Below are 27,225 nucleotides of genomic sequence, written 5' to 3'. Positions count from 1 at the left end.
ACTATAGAAATTTATTCTTTCATAGTTCTGGATGCCAGAAGTCCAAAATCAAGGTATTGGCAGGGCTGTAGTCCCCAGGAGGGCTCCAGAGGATAATCCATTTTTTGCCTCTTCCAGCTTCTGGTGGCTGTCAGCATTCCTTGGCTGTAGCCACATCACTCCAATCTCTGCCTTTGCTTTCACACTGCCTGCTGCTCAGTGTTTCTGTGTCTTTTCTTCTGTCTGTGTCTTTCTCCTTTAAGAATACTTGTCATTGGATTTAGTGCCCATCCAGATAAATTAGAATGATCTCATCTCAAAATCCTTAACTTAATAAAATCTTTAAACACCTTTTTTCAAACAAGATAATATTCACAGATTCCGGGGATTAGGACTTGGATATATCGTTGTGGGGACCACTATTCAGCCCACTAGAGTAACAGAATTATTTCTGGTAATATTGTATTAGGATCATTCACACAAAATGATAACAATAAATCTTTTCCCACTGCTCAACTCCTCCCAGAACAAGAATTTAGCAATATCACATTTATTCTTTTAGTCATAAGCAGTCATTTCAGAATTGTGGTTATAAGAGGCAAGGACACAGGTTTGGTTATATCCTATAGGCATGAGGAGATCAAGATTCTAGATGATCAGATACTACAGCCCACATTTCAGCAATAAACTCACAATCATTGGAGGTAAGATGAACGATATCATCTTTAGCTGTATGTCCCATTTTTCACCTCTCTACACACACATGTACCAGCCCCAGTAACAATTAATAAAGGAAAACTACACTGTAAACCAATAAGCATATACAAAACAGGTTAAAAGGTATGAAATATGCACTTATCTGAGAATCATCAAAATTTAAGAATAGTGTACAGCATGAGAGAGCAATAATACAACAAACTTAACCAACAAAGAATCTCATACTCAAGAACAAAAATTTCATAGAGAAAATATCTAAACAGATGTTAGAATAAACATTATCAATGACCTCAGCAAAATGTGAGACTAAACCTCCACCACTAATAATTATAAAGCGTAGGTTAAAAAATTGAAAACAAATAGCTGTTTGACGGCATCGGAAAACATCAGACAGCCAGAAATCAAGGGGCTAAGATCTCAGAGAACAGATAAGGACATTGAAGAAGCCCTAGATTCACCAATGCTATTACTCCTCAGAGAATTTGATCATTTGCTGACTCCTGTAAAATATTTAGAGTGTGAAGAGAAAGTAGTAACCAAGAGCCTCCTGGGTTCTCCTTGGGCCAGGGAGAAAATTACATACAGTTCAGCACCACCAAGTTGCCAGGACTTCAGACATTACAATCATGAAAAAATAATAACTATAAAAACATGCATGAACTTATTATTTTATAAGCAATATGTCCATAAGGCTTTGGAAAACCCCTAAAGTGCAAGTGCAGGGAGCAAGAAGCAGACAGACAAAGCAGAAATCAGCTGTTCTGTGGCTAAAAACTTAATCAGAAAATTCTGCAATATTGAGGTACTGAGTACACACTCAATTGGTTCCGTTTCTCTGGAGAACTCTGACTAATGCAATATTCATCTCTTGTCAGCCTGGTGTGGAGGGGAGCGTGTACTTTGTTTTTCTGATTTAGCTTTAGTCTTGGACAAGCACCAAGTCCCCGTGTCTCAGCTATTATTCGTTCGGTGTCCTGCCCTTCTCTGGATGTATTTCTGAGTCCATCTTGCATAGCGACCCCTCCTCCAGAGACAGGTTTTAAATTTTTTTCTGTTCCTTTCCTTCAGACGCAGTATGTTTACTTCAGTGCCCGATGGTGACCATGTTTTTTACCCTGCTGGTACCTCCACATATTAAGACTTTATTCCATAGGGAGAGAGTGGAGAAAGGAACTAATTGGGGCCAGCCCGTGGCTTGGCGGTTAAGTGCGTGCGCTCTGCTACTGGCGGCCTGGGTTCGGATCCCGGGTGCGCACCCACGCACCTCTTCTCCAGCCATGCTGAGGCCGTGTCCCACATACAGCAACTAGCAGGATGTGCAACTACAACATACAACTATCTACTGGGGCTTTGGGGAAAAAAGGGGGCAGGATTGGCAATAGATGTTAGCTCAGGGCTGGTCTTTCTCAGCCAAAAGAGGAGGATTGGCATGGATGTTAGCTCAGGGCTGATCTTCCTCACAAAAAAAAAAAAAGAAAGAAAGGAACTAATTGAATTTTATGCCCTTCCCACCATAGCTGCCACTCTCTTGCTCTAGGTCTGCAACATAAATGACATTTTCTTATAAGTTTATTGAGTACTTTCTGTGAACACTCAGTGGAGTTCAAGGAGAAAACCTTGAGGAGGATGTGGACTCCCCCAATTTCTGTAGCCCCCAGGAGCTTCACACTCCCTCACCAATGTACTTCTGATGTCCACCAATTCGCAAAACATGCTAAGCAAACTCATTTGGTATCCAGTTGCCTCACAAGCCATTGCTTGTGTCCAGTCTCTTCCTGCAGGCATCTCGTTAGTCTTTGTGTTAGTTGGTTGCCCTGCAACCTCAGTGCTTAGATAGACTCAAGGAGAGCTGTGAATTTGTAGTTTGGCTGGCTTTTTTTCCCTGTAGGTTGGAATCAACGCTCTTTTTAGGTGTCTCATCTCTGAGCAGATACGAGATGTCAACCATGGACTCTTTTTTTTCTAATAAGAATTATTATATACTCTTTCCTAATCCCCAAACCACCACCTTTGCACCAAAGCAAATTTGGAATATTGAGCCTAGGAGGTTATTTATCTACACAGTGGTTTGATTGAAACTTTATTCTCTCTCCCCATTTTTTCTTTGTCCTTTCATATTAGGTGGGATGCAGGTCCCAGTTACTTAAACAATATAGTTCCAGTGTTTTCTTTAGGTCTGATATAATTTGGATTTTTTCCTTTTGTTTCATTGAGATATAATTGACATATAATATATTAGTTTCAGGTGCACAACATAATGATCCGATCTATGTATATATTACCAAACTAACACCACAATAAGTTTAGTTAACATCCATCACCACACATAGTTACACGCTTTTTCTTCTTGTGATGAGAACTTCTAAGATCTACTCTGTGCAACTTTCAAATATACAATACAGTATTAATAACTGTCATCACCATGCTGTAAATTACATCCTCAGGACTTAGTGTCTAATTACTGGAAGTTTGTACCTTTTGACCCCTTCACCCATTTCACCCACCCACTATACCCCAACTCTGGCAAATAACAATGTGTTTTCTGTATCTATGAGTTTGTTTTTTTGTTTTTCATTTTTTTTTTTTATTTCACATATAAGTGAGATCATATGGTATATGTCTTTCTCTGTCTTCCTTACTTCACTTAGCGTAATGCTCTCATGGTCCATCCATGTTGTCACAAATGGCAGACTTTTCTTTTTTATGGCCAAATAATATTCCATTATCTGTCTATATCTATATCTATACCTATACCTATATCTATATCTATATCTATATCTATATCTATATCTATATCTATATGTCTATATCTATCTATCTGTATCTGTATCATCTATATCTATATCTACCACATCTTCTTGATCCATTCATTCAATGATGAACACTTAGGTTGTTTTCATGTCTTGGTTATTGTAAATAATGCTGCAATAAGCATGGAGATAAAGATATCTTTTCAAGTTAGTGTTTTCATTTCTTTCAGATAAACACCCAGAAGTGGAATTGTTGGATCCTATGGTAGTTCCTGTTTTAATTTTTTGAGGAATTTCCATATTGTTTTCCATAGTGGCTGCATCAATTTACATTTCCACCAACAGTGCACAAGGGTCCCTTTTCTCCATATCTTCTCCGGCACTTGTTATTTCTTGTCTTTTTGATAATAACCATTCTAACAAGTGTGAGGTGATATCTCATTATGGTTTTGATTTGCATTTCCCTGACGATTAATGATGTTGAGCATCTTTTCATGTACCCGTTGGCCATCCGTATGTCTTCTTTGGAAAAATGTCTATTCAGATCCTCTGACCATTTTTTAGTTGGGTTATATGTTTTTTTGGTATAGGGTTGTATGAGTTCTTTATGTATTTTGGATATTAACCCCGTCACATGTATGATTTGCAAGTATGTTTTCCCCTTCCACAAGTTGGCTTTTCATTTTGTTGTTGGTGTCCTTTGCTGTGCAGAAGCTTTTTAGTTTGATTAGTCCCACTTGTTTACTTTTGCTTTTGTTGTTTTTGATGTCAAATCCAAAAAATCCTTGCCAAGACCTATATAAAGGAGCATACAGCCTATGTTTTCTTCTAGGAGTTTTATGGTTTCAGGTCTTACATTCAAGTCTTTAACCCATTTTGAGTTGATTTTTGTGTATGGTGTAAGACAGTGGTCTATTTTCATTCTTTTTTTTATGTGGATGTCCAGTTTTCCAAAACTGTTTATTGAAGAGGCTGTCCTTTCCCCGTTGTATATTATGGTTCCTTTGTCATAAATTAATTGACCATAGATGTGTGGGTTTATTTCTGAGCTCTCTATTCTGTTCCATTGATTTATATGTCTTTTTTTAAGCCAATACCATACTATTCAGATTACTATAGGTTTGTAATATAGTTTAAAATCAGGAAGTGTGCTTCCTCCAGCTTTGTTCTTCTTTCTCAAGATTTCTTTGGCTAATTCTAACTTTTAATTAAAATGCTTAAACAACTTCATAGTCATATTTAATAAGAAAACGTATCCACATCTCACATCATGCATAAAGAAAAAATTCCAATTAGATTAGGGATACAAATGTAAAAAAATAAAATGAAGCCATAGAAACATTACAAGGAAATATAGGTTAAATTCTCTTAAATCTCAGTGCAGGGAAAGGCTTTCTAAATAAATACAAAATCCAGAAGCAACAAGAAAAAAAATAATGAATCTGAATATGTAAAAAATTTTTAAAAGCTTTTGTATTGTGAAAATCAACATAAAATAACCAATGAAAAACCTAAGGTAAAAAAAAACCTTAAAAGATGCATCAAAGAGCAAAACCCTGATTGAAAACAAGAGAAAAAGATATGAACAGGCAATTCAGCAAAAAAGATATAAAAACAATTTTGAAAATATGAAAACATTTCAAACTCATTCGATTTTAAAGAAATACAATCAAAACAATGAGATACTATCAAATTGGAAAAAAATGTGAAAAAAGAGTCTGTGGGTGAGGCTGTGCTGTTAGTCATTCTCAATGTTGCTGGTGGAAATGTAAGCTGGTATAACCCTCTGGATGGAATTTGACACTACAAAGCACTAAGCCTAAAGTAAAGTATTTATGAATGAATAAACATTGATACCTTTTGAAATAAAAAAGTAGAAGTATATATAATTTTTAGTGATGCAACAAACTATGAGTAACAATTTGAATAGAGGTCTTTTACATAATTTTATTGATTTAATATACTGATTCATAAAATATACGTGTTTTACATACTTTTGCTGTTGTTATGCTTTCAACATCAATCCATGTTGTAGTGTACAGATTAATTTCATTTTATGAAGCATATACATTATTTTTCCTATGCTGTATATTAGTCTTTTGTTCACCTGTGAAAATATATTTAGTATATTTATGTTTGCAGTAACATGCAAGAGTTTCTCTGGAGCTGGTATTCTTGTCCTGACTTGGACCTTGATTAATTAATTGGCTTCTAGAATTTCTAAATTAGGTATTATATTTGCCGAAGCTTTTGACATATTTTTGGGGGGTTAAGATATTTGCTTCCACTTCTTGTGTTCTAAGCATTTCTATCATGAATAAATGATGGATTGTTTCTAAATTTTTTCTGATTGAATAAAAATTTTCCTTTGTAACCATTTTTTTTCAAGATGAAGCATGCCTGCATGTTTGAACCAACCTCTACTACTTGGAGTAGATTGGTTTTATGTTACATGGCTTGATTTTTTGGCTATTTTATTTGGGATTTTAAATCAATAGTATTAAATGAGCCCTATACTTTTTCTTTTTCTTTGTTTTTTTTTTTTTGTGAGGAGATCAGCCCTGTGCTAACATCCGCCAATCCTCCTCTCTTTTTGATGAGGAAGATTGGCCCTGGGCTAACATCCCTGCCCATCTTCCTCCACTTAATATGGGACGCCGCCACAGCATGGCTTGACAAGCGGTGCGTCAGTGCGCGCTGGGGATCTGAACCGGCGAACCCCGGGCCACCGCAGCGGAGCACGTGCACTTCACACTTGTGCCCCCAGGCTGGCCCCCCTGTATTTTTTCTTACTTGCAAGCTATTAGTTTATGACAGTCATACCAGTCTCAGAAAATGACTTGGTTATCTTTAGATCTACTTCTATTGTATCTTATAGGGATACTCATTTGCAAAAGTATTTAGTAAATTCAGCTTTTCATTGTCTGAGCCAACTTTTTTGTTGTTTGTCAATGGTTTTGGATTATGTTTTCATTCTGTTCTGTCTATTGGTATAGTCAGGTTTTCTTGTTCTTTAATAAATTTTGATAATATCTGTTTCATCTCAGTCTTCAAAAAGGCATTGGCATAAAATTGTGCACAATATTCCTTTTTTTTGGTAATTCATATTGTATCTCTAATTATGTTTCCATTTTCATTCCTAACATTACCTTTGAACACCTCCCCTCAATTTTATTGATTTTGCTTGTAAGAAGTTTGCCTATTTTATTAATATTTTCAGAGAAATAGCTTTGTTTCTATTGTATTAACTTTGGCTTTTTTACTCAGTTTATTTTCCTATTTTCTAGATTATTGATTTTAATGCTTAACATGTATTTTCAGTCTTTTAGCCATTTCTATTGTGTGTATTTACACAGCAAGATTACATTCTAAATACAAAGTTAGCAACATTTCAGTTTGACTTGTAGTACTTTTATTAATTTATTTTAAATATTTATGTATTATTTACTTTTTGACAGTAACCATTTTAGATACTTGGGACAGACCAATGTTAAATAACACAAATGGTCCCTGTCCCTATGGAGCTTACAGTATTATTTTTGTCGGGGGAAAAGAACAGCAAATAAGAAGAACATAAGAAAATTGCATGATTATGTTAGAAAGTGATGAATATCATAGAAGATATAAAACACAGATCAGGATAAGAGAAAGTGGGAGGGAAGTGGTGACACAATGCAATATCAGATAGAGTTAAAATATGCCTCACCCAAACGGTGAAATTTGAGCAAAGACTTAAGAGGGTAAAAGAGATAGCCAAGAGGATATGTGACTGACATGTGTAGATAATAACTCTGGCTGTTGTTAAGTACAGGTTAAAGGGACGCAGGGAAGAATCAGGGATGCTGTGAGAGATAATGGCATCTATGAACAGGTGGTAGCAATAATGAGATTGGAGATATTTTGTGTATATTTTTAAAGTACAGAATATAGGATTTGCTAATGTATTGGATATGGTGTGACAGAGAAAAAGAGTACACAATTATGGTTCTAAAATATTTGGCCAGATCAAATGGGAGGATGATTAGCCATCAATGGAGAAGAAGTGAGCTGTAAGTGGAGCAAGAAAATCTTGTGAATTCAGCTTTTTATGTGTTGAGTATGAGAAATCTTTTACACATCTGACTTCAAATGTGGAGTAGGTAGGTGGATATTTGTTTAGAGTTCAAGAGAAGCCTGGGCTGGAGAAATAAACTTGGAATTTGTCAACAAGAGATGATATTAAGGGACCGGCCCGGTGGAGTAGTGGTTAAGTTCACGTGCTCTGCTTTGGTGGCCCAGGGTTCACAGGTTTGGATCCCAGGTGCAGACCTACACACTGCTTATCAAGCCATGCTGTGGCAGCCTCCCATATAAAGTATAGGAAGGTGGGCACAGATGTTAGCCCAGGGCCAATCTTCCTCAGCAAAAAGAGGAGGATTGGCAACGGATATTAGCTCAGGGCTAATCTTCCTCACACACACACACAAAGAGATGATATTAAAATTGTTAGAATGGATGAGATCACCATAAAATAAAGCATAGATAGAAAATAATAACAGTAACAGAACTCTAAAGAATTTCAACAGTAGAAGTTCAAGTAAAAGAGAAGAAACCACCAAAAAAGACTTGGAAAGAACAACTAACGAGATAGGAGGAAAACCAAGAAAGTCTGGCATTCTGGAAATAAAATAAGAAAGTACATCAAGGAAGAAGGAGTGATCAGTTGTATCAAAGGTCATGAAAAGTTTGAGATGAGAGATGAGGAAATGTGAAACCTTACCATTGGATTAAGCAATGAGAGATCATTGTTGACCTTCACAAGAACTTTTTTTGAAGTGGTACCCGGGTGCAAACCAGATCTTAGGCTCACCAAAAGAGTGAAGGACAGAAGAATGTCTGGGGGAATCATAAATTACAGATCTAAAAGAAGTTAAAGAATTGTGAGCATTTGGGCACTAGAGGGAGTGATCTAGAAGAGAGAAACTGGTGACCACAGAGTAGGATACATGAAATTGAAATTATAGAAAAATCACAATAATTGACAATTCTAAGTTCTATGGTAGGACCATGGTAGTAAGTGGCTGAAATAGGGATATGGACAAAATAATTAGAGGAGCAGAGTTCAAGAAACTGAAGGGGTAGAGTGTTGGAAAAGTTATCACCATATATATTGAAACTTAGAAGAATTATGGCTGGAGTGATATTTGAAAGAGTGACAAGGAGATAGTAGCCAAAATCATTAGAAAATGACCAGTGGTATCCTGGGGCTAGGCAGATGATAACAATAATGAGGTGTGGCGGTTGATATAGCCTGTTGACCTGAGATTCAGAGCTGGAGATTTTAGGAAGAATGGTTGTATTATTTACATTTTGCTGCAAAATCAATTAATTTAAAATTTAGGATCCTAAAACACAGAAAATATTTACTATTTCAGAGTTCCTGTTGGTCAGGACTTTGAGAGTATCTTTGCGGCATGCTTCTGTCTTGGGATGTCTCTTACGATGCTGCAATTTTTGTGTCAGCTGTGATTGGGGTCATCAGAGTTTATTTACTGAGGCTGGAAGATTTACTTCTAAAATTGCTCACTCATATAGTTGTGTTAAAATCAAAAACAAGTGGAGACCAACCTTGAAAATTCCCTGAGCAGACAAAACCAGTTTAGGCATACCAGCAAAGCTAAATTCAGCTGATTTTGCAAGACTATCTTGACCTTGTTCATTTCTTGCTTATGCTTCTAGAAATCAGAAGCAAAATTTGAACCGTTTCCCAAGGTTGATGTGAAGTAACTACTAACCAATTCCCTATCACTTAAGAAAATTCTAATATTATGACCAATCCCTGTGAAGAATAAACAGTCACTGTCTTCTTATTATATCAGCTGCTTTATAACAATGTACCCCTGAGCCTCATTCCGTGTTTTGGTTTGAGTGCTCCTGATTTGCAAACTGTCTTTTTGGTGTGTGCACAATAAACTTGTACTAATCACTACTTCAGTGATTCATTGGTTTTACTTCTGTTATTTCTGAACTTTTCACAGTTGGCAAGTTGATTCTGGTGGTTGGAAGGAGGTCTTAGTTTCTCAAAATGTGAACTTCTCCATAAGACTGGTGGAATGTCCTCAGCACATGGCAACCAGATTCAGAGTAAGTGATTCAAGAGAAAGAAAGGGAGAAGCTTCAATATATTTTATGATGTACCTTCAAAGTCACACTCTATCATTTCCCATAATAACATATTGGTTACCTAGAACAGCTCTATTCAATGTGGGAGAGGACTACACAGAAGTGTGAATACCAGGGAATAGGACTTATTGGGGATTATCCTGAGGATGGCTACCAAAAAATGTGGAAATATATTCTAAATGAAGCTTTAGAAATAAAAGAATACCGGGCTGGCCCCATGGCTTAGCGGTTAAGTGTGCGCGTTCCGCTACTGGTGGCCTGGGTTCGGAACCCCGGGCGCGCACCGACGCACCGCTTCTCCGGCCATGCTGAGGCGGCGTCCCACATACAGCAACTAGAAGGATGTGCAGCTATGACGTACAACTATCTACTGGGGCTTTGGGGAAAAATAAATAAATAAATAAAATTTAAAAAAATAAAAATATAAAAATAAAAGAATACCTAGTTCAGTTCCAAGAACAGTGATGTAAGGACTCTGAGAAAAAATAAAGCCACCATTGAGAGACACTGCAAGGGAATTTGTGACTAATTAGTGTAATTAGTATATCCAGGTGATACCTGATTTCAACTGAGCAAAACAAATGAAAGGACTGTTCAGATAGTATGTTGACCATACAGAGGATTTTATGTGTAACAGTGAATTTCAGGGGACAGAGTAAAGAATTTAAGGAGTTGAGATAAGACTGCAAAACGAGAAATAATAAGGATGTACAGAGCTTTGCTGGATTAAGGTGTGGAAATAGAAAAGTAAACTGGCAGTCTCGGGAGTCTTTTGGTGGTTGAGACAAACAGACACAATGAGGTTAGTCCCAATGGATTCAAGCAGATAGAGGTAGCAAGGCTTTGAGTAGTACAGGATATAATGGGGTGAGTTTGGAGTTCTCTCTACTTCCCTGCGTAGGTAGAAGTCCAAGGGAAAGGAAGGTCTTAGCCACAGTGCTCAGGCCTCTCCTCCTAGACGACAGGATTAGAAGTTTCCAGGAGATGTGGGTTTAATCCCAGTGGTTTTAGTGGGAGGGTTGCTGTGGTACTCCTTGGAGAAAGACTGCAATAGCTCTGAGTGTGTGTGCTCTCTCGTGATACCTGTCAGTGTACTGAATGACTTGTGGGAAGCTGGCTGGGTGTCACACCAATGTGCGGGCCAGTTCTGCACATTGAAGATAGGGTTGGAGGGCTCAGGGGAAGAAACATGGTCTTGTTCACACTTTTGTGTATTTCCAATTATTTTGTAATTTCTATTGTGATTTCATTTTAAGTGGATGAGGTTTTTAGAAGTGTTTATTTTTAAGTTCCCAAAATGTAAGAGGATCGAGGAGGGACTTCCTTTATTAATGATTTTTAATTATATTACATTATATATAAAGAAGATCATTTGTATTGTGGTGACTACTATTGTTATTATTATTTCTCATAAATTTGTCATTTTGTGCCCTGAGACATGGTCAAATTTTAGAAAAGTTTCATGTGTTTGGTAGTGGTCGTAGGGTTATTACTAACACATTGTGACAGATCTATCCATCTATCTATGTGTCTATCTAGATAGATAGATGTTGAGATATATGCATACATATATACACATTCTTTATTTCATATATAACATATATGAATATGTAATATAAAATATTAATATAATATATATTCTGTATATAAACTACTTTACTGTTTAATCAATATTCTTGGTATTTATTTTTCTACTGGCTGATTCATTTTGAGAAAAATTGAAATATGTTAAATATAGTTTTATTATTTGAAATCTAACAATTTATGTTTTATATATTTTTAGTCTATTGTAAAAGGCCTGTAGCAGTGTGTGTTTTTTATATCTTCATGAATTATTTTTTATATTTTAGATACTGTCCTTCTTTATTCCTATTCATGCTATTCTGTTAACATCCTCATATAACTATATCACCTTCTTTTACAGAATTGTCTGGTATTTCGTTTTGCCCAGGCCTTAATTTTCTATCTTTCTGAATCACTGATTTAGGTGAGACTTTTTAAAACAGTATATAGCTGTGATTTTAAAAATACATTTTAAGAGTTTGTTTAAATGAGTGATTTTGAAAACTTTACATTGATTATGATCACTGAAATACGTGAAATTATTTCTACCATGTATATTGTGTTTTCTATTGATTATATTTTTCTTTTTTTCTGCCTTAAGTTAGGTCAGTGGTTCGCAAATAGAGGCTGTTTTTGGTGATCACAGCGCTTACAGGGCTGCTACTGGCATCAAGTGGGTAAGTCTAGAGACACTGCTAAACATCCTATAATGCACAGGACAACCTCACCAAACAAAGAAATATCTGGCCCAAAATGTCCATATGCTAAGATTAAGAGCACGTTCCAAATTATGTGCTCTTTATTCTGTTCATTTTTTTTTTTTTACTTCTGTCAATTTGGAGTAGACTTTTAAATTACATTATTTTAGTTATTATTTCAAAACAATTTTCAGAAGAGTTTGAATTAATAGATATTTTTATTCTCCTATAGTGCCCAGAAAGATATTTAGAAAGATTTAAATTGATCCAGCTGCTTCTCTCATCCTTTATATAATTTTAAAATTTTTAGTTCTACTATATAGTTTTTACAATGTCCTCTTTTTCTCTTATGTATTCTCTTCATTCTTCTATCACTTTTTACTTCGTGGTCACAAGATGGGGGCTCAATATCCAGCCTCAGTGTTCTAAATGAAAATAAGATAAATTAAGTTTCAACATCTGCAGGAAGTCTTTCTTTCCAAAAAGTTATCTTGGAATTCCTACCCAGTTGTGGCCCCAAGACCCGCAGTGGAAAAAAAGGAACTGTGGTTCATCCCAGTAGCCTTCCCCAGAAAGAGAGGCCCAAGAGAACCATGCAAGTGCTTAGAGAAGTGGATGTATGAATTGTAATGGGTGGACTGTTGCAGCCATGCAGATGCTCTGCTCAGATCTCTTTGGGAGCCTTCGATGGGGAGCATACCTGATTATCAGCCTCCTGTTGCTGCCCCATTGGTTCTTTCACAGCATTCAGACCAAAGCCTGCTTCCCCAGGGCTGCACCAAGCCAAAGACAGAACCTGATACGGAGTACTAGATCCATGTGATTTCTGCCTAATTCCAGACTCCATCAAAGGGCAGCCCATTGGCCAGGTGGAATCTTTCTCAGAACTCGGCTGTGAGGTGAGACTTTTCCTACTCAGTCCTTCCTTTGGCAGTTGTTAGACTTATGTCATGATCTGAAGACTCTCCATGCCTACTCCTGCTCTTATGGTCGGCCACCGACTTTTATCTTAGGGTTTGTGAAGGCACTTGCATTTAGTTTTTGGATATATTGCCCAGGAGAATTTGGATTCCCTATCTAGTTGTTTTAACTGGGATTTGAGGAGCTCAAAATCTATGCTGCCACCAGATTCCCTAAATTCCCATTATTAAATGTTTACAGATGAAGGTCTAGTTTTTTTATTATACTATATTATATTATTATTATACATTATCTATATAATAGACATGTTCTAAACAAATTCTGAGGTATATAACTTTCTCAGTTCTTCAGTAATTTTAGAGAACACAGTGGAAATGTGTATTGTCAAAAATTACTTCTAAGCACAGCTGTAAGCAAAGAAAAGAGAAACTGGGTTCAAGAAAGGTGATAGTAAAATTGCAACAATATCAATAATTGTACCACAATTAATGGGATGAATTAACATATAAAGCAGTTTTTAAACCATTTCTACAGAGCTGATAGTAAAATTAGAAGTAAGAGTAGAGGAGTGATAATATATTTCTCTTTTATTCTAGGAATAAAACTCTCTATATTGTTAATCCATGAGTTATTAGTGGTTAACACTACCAACTGCAGAGTAAACTTTTCTTGCATTCAGCAAACTTCGATAATTCTAAAAGTGAAAGTATATACTAAGATTTTAGTACAAAGAATATTTGTGAGAAACTAAAATGTAACATTTTCTATTTTAGCAAGTTATGCACAAGATTTGGTAGGTGTGTTTTATAGACAGAAAGAGAATAGGTATATTCAATTGGAAATTTTACACTATGACACACAATTCTGAAATAAAAGAAAATGATATTGTAAGAGTTGAAGTCATTTTGACCGAGAGAGATAAAATAGAGGAAATTTCTAAGTAAAAGAAAGCAGTTAAAGCTGTCCTTAGAGAACTGTAACTCAAATAATTATAACTTACTGGCAGTTAAAAGAGAGATAATAATTTGTGTAGACACTGAATTTGGCAGAGCTATGGGGATAATATATCTTTTCCATTTCAAATATTATTTCATTTTTGATGCTAATTCTTTACTGCAATATTAACTTTTCATACTTTTTTTTTCCTCAGTGACCTTGACTAACATGTGGGAAATAATGAGCCCCATCTTCCTATGTCTTGAAGGGTTTGACAATTTGTCTTGGAGAGACATCAGTGTAATAAATGTCTTCATCGTTACTTGAAAGCTATATCCTCCTTAAAAAAAACCCAAAAAACAAAAATGAATGTTACATTAGGCAAACATGAAATCAACCAAAACCATGAATTATTTTAGTCTGCAGAATATTTTAGATTGCAGCAAGATAGGCTAGTTTGTGTTTCTATCCAGTGGAATTTTGTGAGATAGAATTTTTGTGAGATAGAATGCATAGTGGTCTATGAGCTGAAGGCAGGGTAGCCTGGAACCTAATGTTGATTTCCCCACATTTAACACACTTATTTTGACTGTTACATATAGATTTTATCTCACAACTTTCATGCTATTAACTACACTTATCACGTGGCATATCACTAATTACATTAGTCTTTGATAACCAAATCACTCATATCATAGTCTTCAGGTAATTCGCTTTTTGCAATAGCTTTTGGGAATCCTTGATTTCTCCAGTATACTAGGTGCATTGTTGACTGCCTAATTTTGAAATGAAAATAAGTAGGTACTTGAGTCTTCGTCTCTTTGTCTTTACAACCAAAGCAACTTTGCCTTACCTCTCTGGCATGGTTCTGGAAGAGACTTTTTGAACCTTCCTGAGAGTGAAAAATTCCTTTTTTCTTACATCTCCACTGAAAATGGACCGCCTCTCTACCACCCCCCTGCCCCCGCAATACTTTGGACAGGAGAGAAGATCAGGAGAATTCCTGGTTAACAACATTAAACATTCCATCATCTCTTTCCCCTTTACCACCTCCCAACAAAACATGCCCCAAAGCCATTTTGAGTGGTGTCACCAAAGGCAAATTTACAGTGAAGCTAATGAAGCTTAAACTCCAGGAACCCTCCTTTGCAAGCCTCTCTTCTAAGGCCCTGGGTGGCGCCCTACAAATTTGTTCACATTGACATATATTTTTGACAATTTGCAATAGTAAGATTTTTCTGTTCTCATTAAAATGATCTCTCAGCGGCAATAGGCATTAGGCCCCACAAAACTTTTATAGGCCTCTGGCAAATATTCAGTGCTCATGAGCAGAGAAAGAATGAATCCAAAATAATCATAAAATTTTAGAGTTTGGTGGAGCTCTATGGTTCAGTTTCTTCAGTTCCTTTCTACTAAAGATGAAAGAATTAAGGCCTAGAGAAGTTCATTTACATGCCTGAAGTCACAAAGCTTGTAAGCTGCAGAACCAGTACTAGAATTCCAGTGTCTAAATCCTGAACTAGTGTTCTTTTGAATCTATTTCTCCTCTCTTTAAGAAGGAGCAATATAGACAGGAGTAATGGGTTATCATGTTTTATTTATGCGGAAAAGGAGTACCTGCTTTGGAGTTGGGTGGATGAAGATGTAATTCTAGTCCTGACACTTGCTGGATAGGAGAGCCTCATTTTTTTTTTTTTCTGTTTTTTTTTTTTTTTTTTTTAATGTGTTAAATGGCAATGATATCTGCTTGAAAGGATTGCTGTGAGGCAGTATATGGGAACTTTCTAAAACGGTGATAAATTGCCCAACTGGCAGCTATGCTGTGGTGTTCTGTAAAATCTTTGCAAACCCACAGTAAATCTTAAATTACTTCAAAATAACAAAGACAACAAACAAACAAATGTAGAGATAACAGACAGCTGATTACCAGCAGCCTAAGGAGGCTCTCATAAAGAATATTCTTCTGTTGTTTAACCTGTTTAAGTTGTTAGGAGTATGACCAGCAGTGGAAGATATTTAAAACAAAATAAAATTTCACTAATGTCCTACACCCAACCAAAAAAAGCTTCTACTAAATCGGAACTACTCCTATTTTTCACATATTGGATATCTCTCTTTCTCTCTCTCTCTCTCTCCATACATATATCTTTTTTATTGGCATATCTAATGCGATTACATTAGTTTTTGATCCATTAGTTACCACCAAGAATATTAATATTCTCTCTCTATATATAATATATATAATGTTATGTATTATAAAATTATGAATATTATAACATATAAAAGCCTTTAAATAAACGCAGAGTTCAAAATTTCAAGCTAAAGCAGTATACTTATTTTTAAATTTTAATTTGTAATTAGTAAGTATTTAGTATATTTGAAGTGCTAAATAAATTAAAAGTTTCATACCACACTTGATGCTTAATATACTCATATTCACCTGAGGAAAAAGGAAAATATGTGGGGAAAAAAGGCTATCAGATTCAGAAGCGGTGATAATAGAAAAGGTATAACAATGAGAAATAATTTCCTGGATCTCTTTAGTAACTAAAATTAATGTTTACCCTTTACATTAGGTGAGACCATGAAATATATTAAAGATTTTAGGGAAAAAAATGAAGACAGGTACTATGAGTAATATTTAGGAATTTTAACTGGGCATGTGTATCAGACATGAAGAATATCCTCTAAGGGTATATCAAAAGCTGTATCTTCAAAGGTTCCTTTCAAGATAAAACATTATTTATAATGTTCTGAAGAAATAAGGTGAAATGTGATAAAAGGAAAATCTAATGGACCAAATTAAGAAATTGCTGTTAATATTAGATGTTGCTCCTAGCATAGTGCTTTTGAATATCCATCTTCTCTCTGCAAGGGGAAGGCCTAGCGAATAATGTCTTAGAGATTATTTCTTTTTCTTCAATGATTAGATTAACAGAATTGCATAGTGGGCTTAGAAATCAGTCACAACTCTGAGAATGATTTTTCACTTCATGCCAAGTTCTTTTCTCAACCAAGTGATTTTTGAAATTGACAATTCACCTTCAAATTTGCCCTGTAAAGTCATTCATCAAATTAGTCAAGTTGAAATCTTGTTACAAAATGCTATAAACTTATTGTTGAATGAAAAATCTCTCACCGTAAACAAAATATGGCATAATTAAAGGAAAAAAAAACAACTACAAACATGGGAAAAAGTCCTGAGTAAAAGGGTACAGAGAAACTGGATGACAAAACCTCCTTTAATAAAATCCTACCCAAACAAGTAAGAATAAGGAGGGAAAGATGCTAGCAGAAATCCAACACATACCATTATGTCTTAACAGGAATTCAGAAAGAAAGCACGTTTAAAATCAGTACTGCTCTTAAACTCCATCTATAATAGCTGTGCTCCTCCCAATATTAGAGGGAAAAGAAGGTGAGGGGTCAAAATCTGACATTCACACTTATTACCATCCAAAAATGATTTTGTGGAAGATCATCTTAAGAAGGTAGGCAGGGAGTCGTAATATATAACTTTACCATTCACTGTCTCACCACTGCTATCGATTACCATTCTCTGAAGCTAAGGGGAAAGCTGGAGAAAAAAGGCAGCTAATTTAATTACTTTAAATTAAATTTAAAGTAGTTGCCCTTGAGACTTTCTTTTTGACTCATGGATTAGATAGAAGTGTATTTTTTAATTTCTAAATAGTTGGAGATTTTCCAGATATCTTTATATTATTGACTTCTAGTTTAATGTTGTTATGGTCCAAGAACATACTCTGTATAATTTCCATCCTTTTAAATTTGTTAAAGTTTGTTTTATATCCCAAGATGAAGTCTATCTAGACGCATGTTCCATGTGCACTTGAGAAGAATGTGTTCTGCTATTCATAGGTGGAGTGGTCTATAATTCTCAATTAGATCTAATTGGCTGATAGCACTTTTTAGGTTTTCTATTTCATTATTGGCTTTCTGGCTACTTGTTCTATCAATTACTGAGAGAGGCATACTAATGTCTCCAAATGTATTGCAAATTTGTCTATTTCTCCTTTCAGTTCTATCCATTATTTCCTCATGTATTTTGATGTTCTATTGCTACATGCATACATATTTAGGATTCTTAAGTATTTTTGGAAAATTTACCCCTTTTATCATTATGTAATATTACTCCTTATCCCTGAAAAATTTTCTTGTTCTAAAGTATACTTTGTCTGAAATTAGTATAGTTACTCCAGATTTCTTTTGGTTAATTGTTGTATCGTTCTCCATCCTTTTACCTTAACCTATCAAAGTCTTATATTTGTAGTGGATTTCTTACTGACAACATATAGTTGGATCATTAATTTTTATCTAACATAAGATTCTCTTTTAACTAGTGGGTTTAGATCATTGATATTCAAATGGTTATTTATGTGGTTAGAGTGCATTCTAGTGTCTTGTTAGCTGTTTTCTATTTGTTCCATTTTGTCCTTGTTTCTTTTTTCTCTTTTTTAGTCTTCTCTGGTTTTGATTTAGAAGTTTTTTAATGATTCCATTTTATCTCATTTATTGGCTATGTTATTTTAAAATATTGCTTGGTGCTTGCTCTAGGGTTTACAACATACATTTTAAAATAATCTAAAAGCAGCTTCACATATTATACCACCTCATGTTTAGTGTAAAAAATTTTTAATTGTGTATAATCAATTGCTCCCTCTTATCCGTTGTGCCATTGTTGTCATGAATTTTATGCTAAACACCCAATTTATCGTTTGGTTTGTTTTCTTTCAGCTATCTTTTAGAAAAAAGTAGAAACAACAACAACAAATTCTGGGGAGGAGGAGTATCTAATTTCCAGAGCTGCTCATTATATTATTTTTCATCAATACATTATGAATCAAGGAAGCGTAACCTACACAAAGAAAAAAAAAATCAATCAATCAAAACTGTCCATGAAGAAGCCTAGATGTAGGACTTACTAGACACAGACTTTAAATTAGCTATTTTAAACATGTTCAAAGAGCTAAATGAGACCAAGTCTAAATAATTAAAGGAGTATATGAGAATGTTGTCTCAACAAATATAGAATATCAAGAGATATATTAAATATATCTATTGAATATATTGAATATAGATATATCAATAGATAGAAATTATAAAGAGCTTGAATAAAATTCCTATAGTTGAAAAGTAAAATATCTGAAGTAAAAAATTCAGTAGAAAGGATCAACAGCAGATTTATACAGGCAGAAAAAAGAATTAGCAAACTTGAGAAAAGATCAATTCAGATAATCCAGTCTGAGAAACAGAAAAGAAGAATGAAGAAAAGTAAATGGAGCCTCAGAGGCCTGACACCATCAAATGTACCAACACCAAGTGTACCAACTAACAGAACTGAAGGCAGAAAGAGACATTTCCACAATAATATTTAGAGATCTCAATACTCTACTTTCAATAATGGATAGAACTAAACAGAAGATATCAAGGAAATAGAAGACTTAACAACACTATAAGCCAACTAGAACTAACAGACACTCCACCCAACAAAAGAATACACATTCTTCTCAAGTGCTTATGGAACATTTTCTAGGATAGATCATATGTTTGTTCATAAAACAAGCCTTAATAAATTTTAAGGTATTGAAATCATACAAAGTATGTTCTCCCACCACATGAAATGAAATTAGAAATAAAAGAAGAAAGTTTAAGAAATTCACAAATATGTGGTAATTAAACAACTCACTCCTAATTAACCAAAGAGTCAAAGAATAAATCACAAGCGAATTACAAAATACTTTGTAACGTCAATACTTATTGCATGCAATGAAAACAATGTTCAGGTGGAAATTTATGCCTGTAATTTCCTACAATAAAAAAGAAGATAGATCTCAAATCAATAACCTAATCTTCAACCTTAAAGTAGAAAAAGAACTGCAAACTAGATCCAAAGCAAGCAGAAGAAGGAAGTAGTAAAGATTAGAGAACAAAAAATTGAAATATAAAAAATATAGAAAAAAATCAGCAAAATAAAAAATTGATTCTTTGAAAAGATACACAAAATTGACAACTCTTAAGCTACACTGACCAAGGAAAAAGAGAAACATTTCAAATTGCTAAAATCAGCAATTAAAAATAGACCATTACTACAGACTTTACAGAAATAAAAGTGGATTATAAAGGAATACTTTGAACAATTATATGCCAACCAATTAGATAACAGTGAGTAAATTTCTAGAAAGACACACACTACCAAAACTTAGCAGAAAAAAAAATCTGAATAGATCTATAAACAACTAAACAGATTGAATTTGTAATAAGAAAAACTTCACACAAAGAATCACTCAGGACCAGATAACTTCACTGGTGAATTCAACCACACATTTAAAGAATCAACACCAATACTTCCCAAGCACTTAGAAAAAATAGAGGAGATGAAGTGGTACTTCTTAACTCATTTTAGGAGGCCAATATTATCCTGATAGTAAAGTCAGACAAAGTTCTCACAAGAAAATACTACATGCCAGGGTCCTCTATGTATATTGACACAGACAGTCTCAACAAAATATTAGCAAACCAAATTCAGCAGCATATTTAAAGGATTATATACCATGAGCAAGTGGGATTTATCTCAGGAATGTAAGGTTAGTTCAACATACAGAAATCAATCAATGCAATACGCTGTATTTACAGAATAATGGGAAAAAATACGTACATGACAATCTCTATAGATGTAGAAGATACATTTGATAAAATTCAACACTCTTTTATGATAAAATACTCAATAAACTACATAAAAACGGGAAATTTCATAAACTGAGAAACGACATCTACAGATAATGCATAACTAACACCATCCTTAATGGTGAGAGACTGAGAGCTTTTACCTGAAGATGAAGAAAAAAATAAGAAAGTCAGCTCTTGTCACTTTTATTCAACGTTGTATTGGAGGTTCTAGACAGGGCCATAGGCAAGAAAAAGAAATGCAAATAATCCAGATTGGAGAATAAGAAGTAAAACTATCTCTATTTGCAGATGACATGATTTTATATATAGAAATCCATAAAGAATCCACAAAGGATATTAAAAATGATTAACAAGTTCTGCAAGGCTGCTGGACACAATATCAATACACCAAAATCAATTGTATTTCAATACACTAGCAGTTTACTATCCAAACATAAAATTAAGAAAACAATTCTATTTATAATGGCATCAAAAAGAAGAATAAAATGGTTAGGAATAAGTTTAAACAAGGAAGTGAAAGATTTGTACACTTAAAACTATGAATCATTCCCTAAAGAAATTAAAAAAGACTTAAATAAATGGAAAGACATCTCATTCATGTTTAGGAAGTCTTAATATTGTTAAGATAACAATACACCCAACTTGATCTACATATTTAATATAATCTCTATCAAAATTCCAACTCCTTTTTTTTTTTGTTTACAGAAATAATAATACAGAACTGATCCTAATATTCACTTGGGTATGTAAGGGACCCACGATAGCCCCTCAAATCTAGAAAACATAGAATATTATAGGACTCATACTTCCCAACTCCAAAACCTACTAACACAGCTACAGGAATAAAAAAAAAGAGTAGTACTGACATAAGGATAGATGTATAGATCAATGGAGTAGAATTTAGAGTCCAGAAATAAACCCTCACTTTTATGGTCAATTGATTCCCAACACAGGTGCTAAGGGAAAAAGAATCATCTTTTCAAAAAATCATCTTTTCATCCAGTTGCTGGGTCAACTGGATATTCGTGTGCAAAAGAATGAACTTGAACCCCTACCTTACACTATATACAAGAATTAACTCAAAACTGATCAAATACCTAATGCTAAGACACAAAATTATAAGACTCTTAAAAGAAAACATAGGTGTAGATTTTTGTGACCTTGGATTAGGCAACGATTTCTTAGAAGTGACTCCAAAAACGTAAGCAACCAAAGAAAAAAATAGATAAATTGGAACTCATCAAACATAAAATCTTTTGTGCTCAAAAGGCACTATTCATAAAGTAAAAAGATAACCCACAGAATAGAAGAAAATGTTTGCAAGTCATATGTATAGTGAAAGTCTAGTATCCAAAATACATAAAGAATTGTAACAGCTCAACATAAAAAGATAAATAATCCAACTTAAAATGAGAAAAGTATTTGAATAGATATGTCTCCAAAGAAGATATACAAATGGTCAAAAAGCAGATGAAAAGATATCATTGTCACTGAGAGATGCAAATCAAAATAATAATGTGATACCATATGATCCCCACAAGAATGGTATAATAATTTTAAAACAAACATAAAATAATAAGCATTACTGAAGATGTGGAGGAATTGGAACTCTTATACATTGCTGCAGGGAATATAACATGATTGTAGCCACTGCAGAAAACAGTTGGGCAGTTCCTTAAAAGTTAAACATAGAATTACTACGTCATCCAACAATTCCACTCCTAGGTATACAGGAATTACATAAGAATTAAAAGAATTGAAAATAGATGTTCAAACAAAAACTTATACATGAATATTTATGGCAACATTATTCACAATAGCCAAAAGATGGGAGCAACCCAATTGCTCATCAATGGATGACTGTATATATAAAATTATTCACCCATTATGAATATTATTCACCCATAAAAAAGAATAAAGAGCTGATACATGATAAACATCAATGAACCTTGAAAATATGCTGTGAAAGAAGCCAAACACAAAAGGACACATATTGTATGATTCCATTTATATGAAATATCCAGATTAAGCAAATCAATACAGTCGGAAAGTAGATTACTCGTTGCCAAGGAGAAGAGAGCATGAGGACTGATTGCTAACTGGTATGGGGTTTCTTTTTGGCGTGTTGAAAATATTCTGGAATTAGTTGTGACGGTTGTACAGACTTGGCAATATACTAAAAAACACTTAATTTTTCACTTTCAAGTGGTAAATTTTATGTATTTGAATTATATCATAATAAATATAAATATACCTATACTAACACACATGCACACACACAAAACTGTTGTCCAAGAATATTGTACCCATCAAAATTCTTAGTACAGTATGATGGAAATGGCAATCATTTTGAATGATCTATTAGCTCAGGAAATATCACAATCATAAGCCTTTTGCAGAGAGGGCAACAATAGATAATTGAGAATCTGTAGTAAAAATGTTGCATCTTTAATATTGAATATTAACTATAGAATTTGGAACTAATGTTAAAGAGCTGTGAGAATTATGAGTAACAGAATATAATATGTTGAATCATATAGGATAGCTGATATAAGAAATTCTTCATCAACAAAAATACCAATTTCATACAGTTTTACCCAATATATGTTATAAATAAAGACCAAGTAGAAATTATATAAAAAGTGTAAAGTGACAGAAAGTAATAGCATGTCAATTTCTGTATTTTTTCTTAATGATGTGACAAATTATATAGTAAAAGTTAATAACTGCAGGGAATTTTAATATCTAATTTAAAATGATAAAGGTTAAAAACAAAGTAAAATATGTTAACTGTAGAAGAACAAAATATAATTAATAATTGGGAGGTTGAAAATGGGAGGGAGGTAGGGAAATATTCTTAAGAAAAGTAACTAAAACAATTTAACACTGGAAAAGGAATAGGAACCTAAACAAAATGGAATAAAAAATAGAGAATTGAACCAAATTCATGTTAGACTTTAATATATGATTAAATTTGAATTTTAAATTAGTGGCAAAAATTTGGAATTTTTAACAAATGTTTTGATCATAACTATTATCTGTTCAGGAAAAAAGATGGTTCTCATCTTCCTTTTGTGTGTCAGTGCTACTTAATTACATATTATTTATAAAAAAATCACAAATGCAATACATTTTGTATGTTGTGTATTATCCATTCAATATTTAGTATTGTACTTTTAGAAAGAAATTTGACAATATCAATCAAAATGTAAAATGTACACTATTTTAGACTCAAAAATACAACTCCTGAAACTTATTCTGTATATGCACACAAAAAATAGAAAAACACTGACATGTATTTACAGAACTTTTTATAATAGCAAAATTTGGAACTGACCTAAATGACCAACAATAGCAAATTATATTTTAAAATATATAATTTATTCATACAAGTAAATATTGTGACACCAATTAATAACGTGTCCATTCATTTGTGTTGATACATCATCTCCAAAATATATTTTTACATTAATAAAGCTGAAAGGTTTCCACCAGTACAACAGCAGGGCCAAGGTTTTATTTCTTTATTGTGAAATATGAAAGAAATGGGAATTAAGTAATCTAAGGAATATGCTATCTATTCCTCATTCTTACTTTAAACAGACCACCAGTCTTGCACAGACTTCTTTGCTAAAAACGTTGATGTTGACGACACTGTTCGCTACAAATTTTGTTTCATTTATCGTTCTAAATAATGCCTAAATCATTTAGTGGTATTGAATTTTAAGCTTAGGGCATAAGCATTTACTGAACGAATAAAGTAAGAATCAGATGAGAAACAGAATAGCCAGGCGTTGCAAAGGAGAGGACCTGAAGCGTCTCTGAGATCTCACTGGGAGAGGCTTGAGGGCTCCTCCCGAGATCAATGCCAGTGGGTATCTCAGGTCAAAAATTCCTCAGTGCTGGGTCTCTGCTCAAGACTCAACTTCTTGAGAGGGAGTACCTAATCAATCTAGCCTTGGTCGTAAGCCCAACACCCCTGAGATTTGAAGGGGAGTGGTTTCTATGATGTACAATCCCACCAGAACCACATGGAATCAACAAAGGGAAGTCTTCAAAGAAATGAAATTGAGTCAAAAAGGAGACAAATACTGAAGCGTCACATCTCTCACTGTGGTAGGTCACGTGAATTATTTATTCAGAATTTTATTTATTTTTCCGAAGGAAATTATATATTGCCTCATGATTTTCCATGTTTACCTCATTTTGCAGATTGCCAGAAACCAATCATATTAACCCTCATCAGTTGCTCCCATTTTCTTCAATTGGTTTTCCTTGTAAGTCTCTCAGATACTTTTTGGAAGGAGACAGTTTATAAATGTATTTCAATACATACTTTATCATGACTAGTTCAAAAGTCAAGGAATAAATCACCTGGAGATGACAGGCATATTGCCTCTTATAGATAAGAAGATCTTACTATAAGAAAAAAATTACTTCAAATTATGTTTGGAAAACGTTAAGTGCTGCAAGCTTACCAAAAATTATTTTAACAAGGCTAAGTTACCAAAGGAAACACTACACTTCAAAAAAAAAAAAAAAAAAAAAAAACCTTTCCTAAGACAATATACATGATTTCTTTCCAAGTATAGATGTGATGTTTTACTTCAATAGATAGCTGAAATTTTTAACATTCTGAGAAAGATAATTTACATTGGAGAAGGTTGAATGTAGCCTGAGATAATGCTATTACACTTTAGGCACTTTTGGAAACTCATGTTTCCAAAAGTAGTGAAATGAAGTGAGCACATATTTTTCCCTAGGTATTAAATCACATCTATGTTGCACATGGTTAATTGAAAATGCAACTAAGCTAGAGCATCCCCTTATGTTACTGTGGAAAATCATCTTTATTTTTTTTTGTGAGGAAGATCAGCCCTGAGCTAACATCTGCCAATCCTCCTCATTTTTTTTTTTTTTTTGCTGAGGAAGACTGGCCCTGGGCTAACATCCATGCCCATCTTCCTTTACTTTATATGGGACACCACCACAGCATGGTTTGACAAGCAGTGCGTTGATGCGCGCCCGGGATCCGAACCGGCGAACCCCGAGCCACAGCAGCGGAACGGGAGCACTTGACCGCTTGCACTACTAGGCCAGCCCCGAAAATTATCTTATTATGAATGTAGTAAGCTTAGTTTTATATGATAGCTATAGTTAATTCCAACTTCACGTTTGTCATTTCAAGATTTAGAACCAAGAAATCTATATTATATTATCTCGTTGGAGCTAAGTTAAAGTTCGTCATAGGCTTTTAAAGTTTACTAGTCAAAATTGTAGAGAAAAAATAATCTCACTTTAGGCACTATAATCACAGCTTTCCCATCATATCTTTTTTCTCAAACATTCCAATTAGAGGACCAAAAAAGGAAACATTGAAAAATGTACCAATCTCAGTAATCGAACAATGTCATTAAACAATGTAATAGAACTGTAATTTTATTTGTCATCAGCACATTGTAAAAACATAAATTGAGCATTTTAGATTTTTATAGTGAGGAATTTAAAATGGTAAAAATAAACATATTTGTTTCGAATCATAAAATCATTAGTTATCGAATTAAGATTAAGTTTTTGCTGGTATAAATTCAAAATTCCTTAGTATTTTACTTCCTAATTCTAAAGGAGTATGGTTTATGAAATCATTCTACAAATAAATCTTTGGAATCCTATTAGTAGCATCATTAATGGATGATTCAAATTTCATAATTCAAAAAACTTGAAAATGGCAAAAATATTTGGTAAATCCTTTAAACCAATACATGTTCAGATGTATTGTCCTCATGTATGTATGTTCAGATGTTCTATGGTTCTGAGAGAAATTTTACCAAATACTACAATTCTTTGCTCAACTAACAAATAAGAGGGAATAATTATGAACTTATCATCTATATATTTTATATACAATAAATATATACATATTTTCCTGATTATTCATTTGATAGAAAATTATAAATGTAATGTGTAAATATTTAAATGTCAAGGAGAACTGATATATATAATTTCACACACTTTAAAGTTACTGAAAATTTGTCTATTAGAGAACTGACACAATTATTTGAGAAGTGATCTAAAATGGAAACACATATAACATATATAACTGAAAATATTATTTAAGGGAATGGGAAAATACAATAACATTACATGGAAAATTTTTAGCAAAATTACTTTAGGATAAAATCGTCATCATTTCTCCTGTTTCTCCATTTTAAAAGCATGAAAATTATCAACAGGCTTGGATACAGGCATGCAGAATTAGCATAACTAACTTAATCATCAACCCTTATTTGCATGCTTGCTGTGTTCCAAGCTTCCTATCAGGTGATCATATTGAAAGAGATAAAATGTCCAAGGACCAGTTTGACTAGTAGAGATGACAGACAAGTAAATAATTTGGGTAAAATTTTATAAACTCTATGACAGATTCATCTGTAAACTTTTATGATAGTATATGAAAAGTGTACTTTTTATGAAGAAAAAGAAATAATGACTTGAGTCATCTGGAATGAGTTGTCTTCTAAGCTGAATCTTAAAGTTGAAAGAGAATTGATCACGTGACAGTGGAAGAAGTTCACTCCCCGCAGATATGAAGTTCACTCCCCAATATATGAACTATCACAGGGACACAAGAAACAGGGCACAAATAGAAGCGTAAAGTTGTCTGTGTGTCTGGGCATGATGTCCGAGAAAGGAAAAGACAATAGAAAAGCATGAAAAAGTAGGCTTGTTAAGATCTTCAGGGTCATGTCTGTAGTCATAGTTCAGAAACTGTCATTGTGTTACTTCCCTAA

General features: G+C 33.9%; 1 long non-coding RNA gene across 3 annotated transcripts in view; it reads left to right on the top strand.

Annotated features, from left to right (window-relative positions):
* Positions 1 to 23,515, top strand: part of LOC147917320 (uncharacterized) — a 62,710-nt gene extending 39,195 nt beyond the window's left edge. The window contains exons 3-7 of one of the 3 annotated variants that reach the window (XR_015552001.1): positions 9,464 to 9,569; positions 11,533 to 11,595; positions 11,773 to 11,848; positions 12,614 to 12,768; positions 18,482 to 23,515. This is a non-coding gene — a long non-coding RNA (uncharacterized LOC147917320). The remainder of the gene's footprint in view (positions 1 to 9,463; positions 9,570 to 11,532; positions 11,596 to 11,772; positions 11,849 to 12,613; positions 12,769 to 18,481) is intronic. The other 2 variants (XR_015552000.1, XR_015552002.1) reach the window with 2 other exon arrangements.
* Positions 23,516 to 27,225: the final 3,710 nt, after the last annotated feature.

Source organism: Ceratotherium simum, chromosome 4 (assembly GCF_057802395.1).
Source record: "Ceratotherium simum simum isolate JZ-2026a chromosome 4, ASM5780239v1, whole genome shotgun sequence".
Lineage (NCBI taxonomy): Eukaryota > Metazoa > Chordata > Mammalia > Perissodactyla > Rhinocerotidae > Ceratotherium > Ceratotherium simum.
Note: the sequence above shows the minus strand (reverse complement) of the source record. Positions and strands in the feature narration are given on the sequence as shown.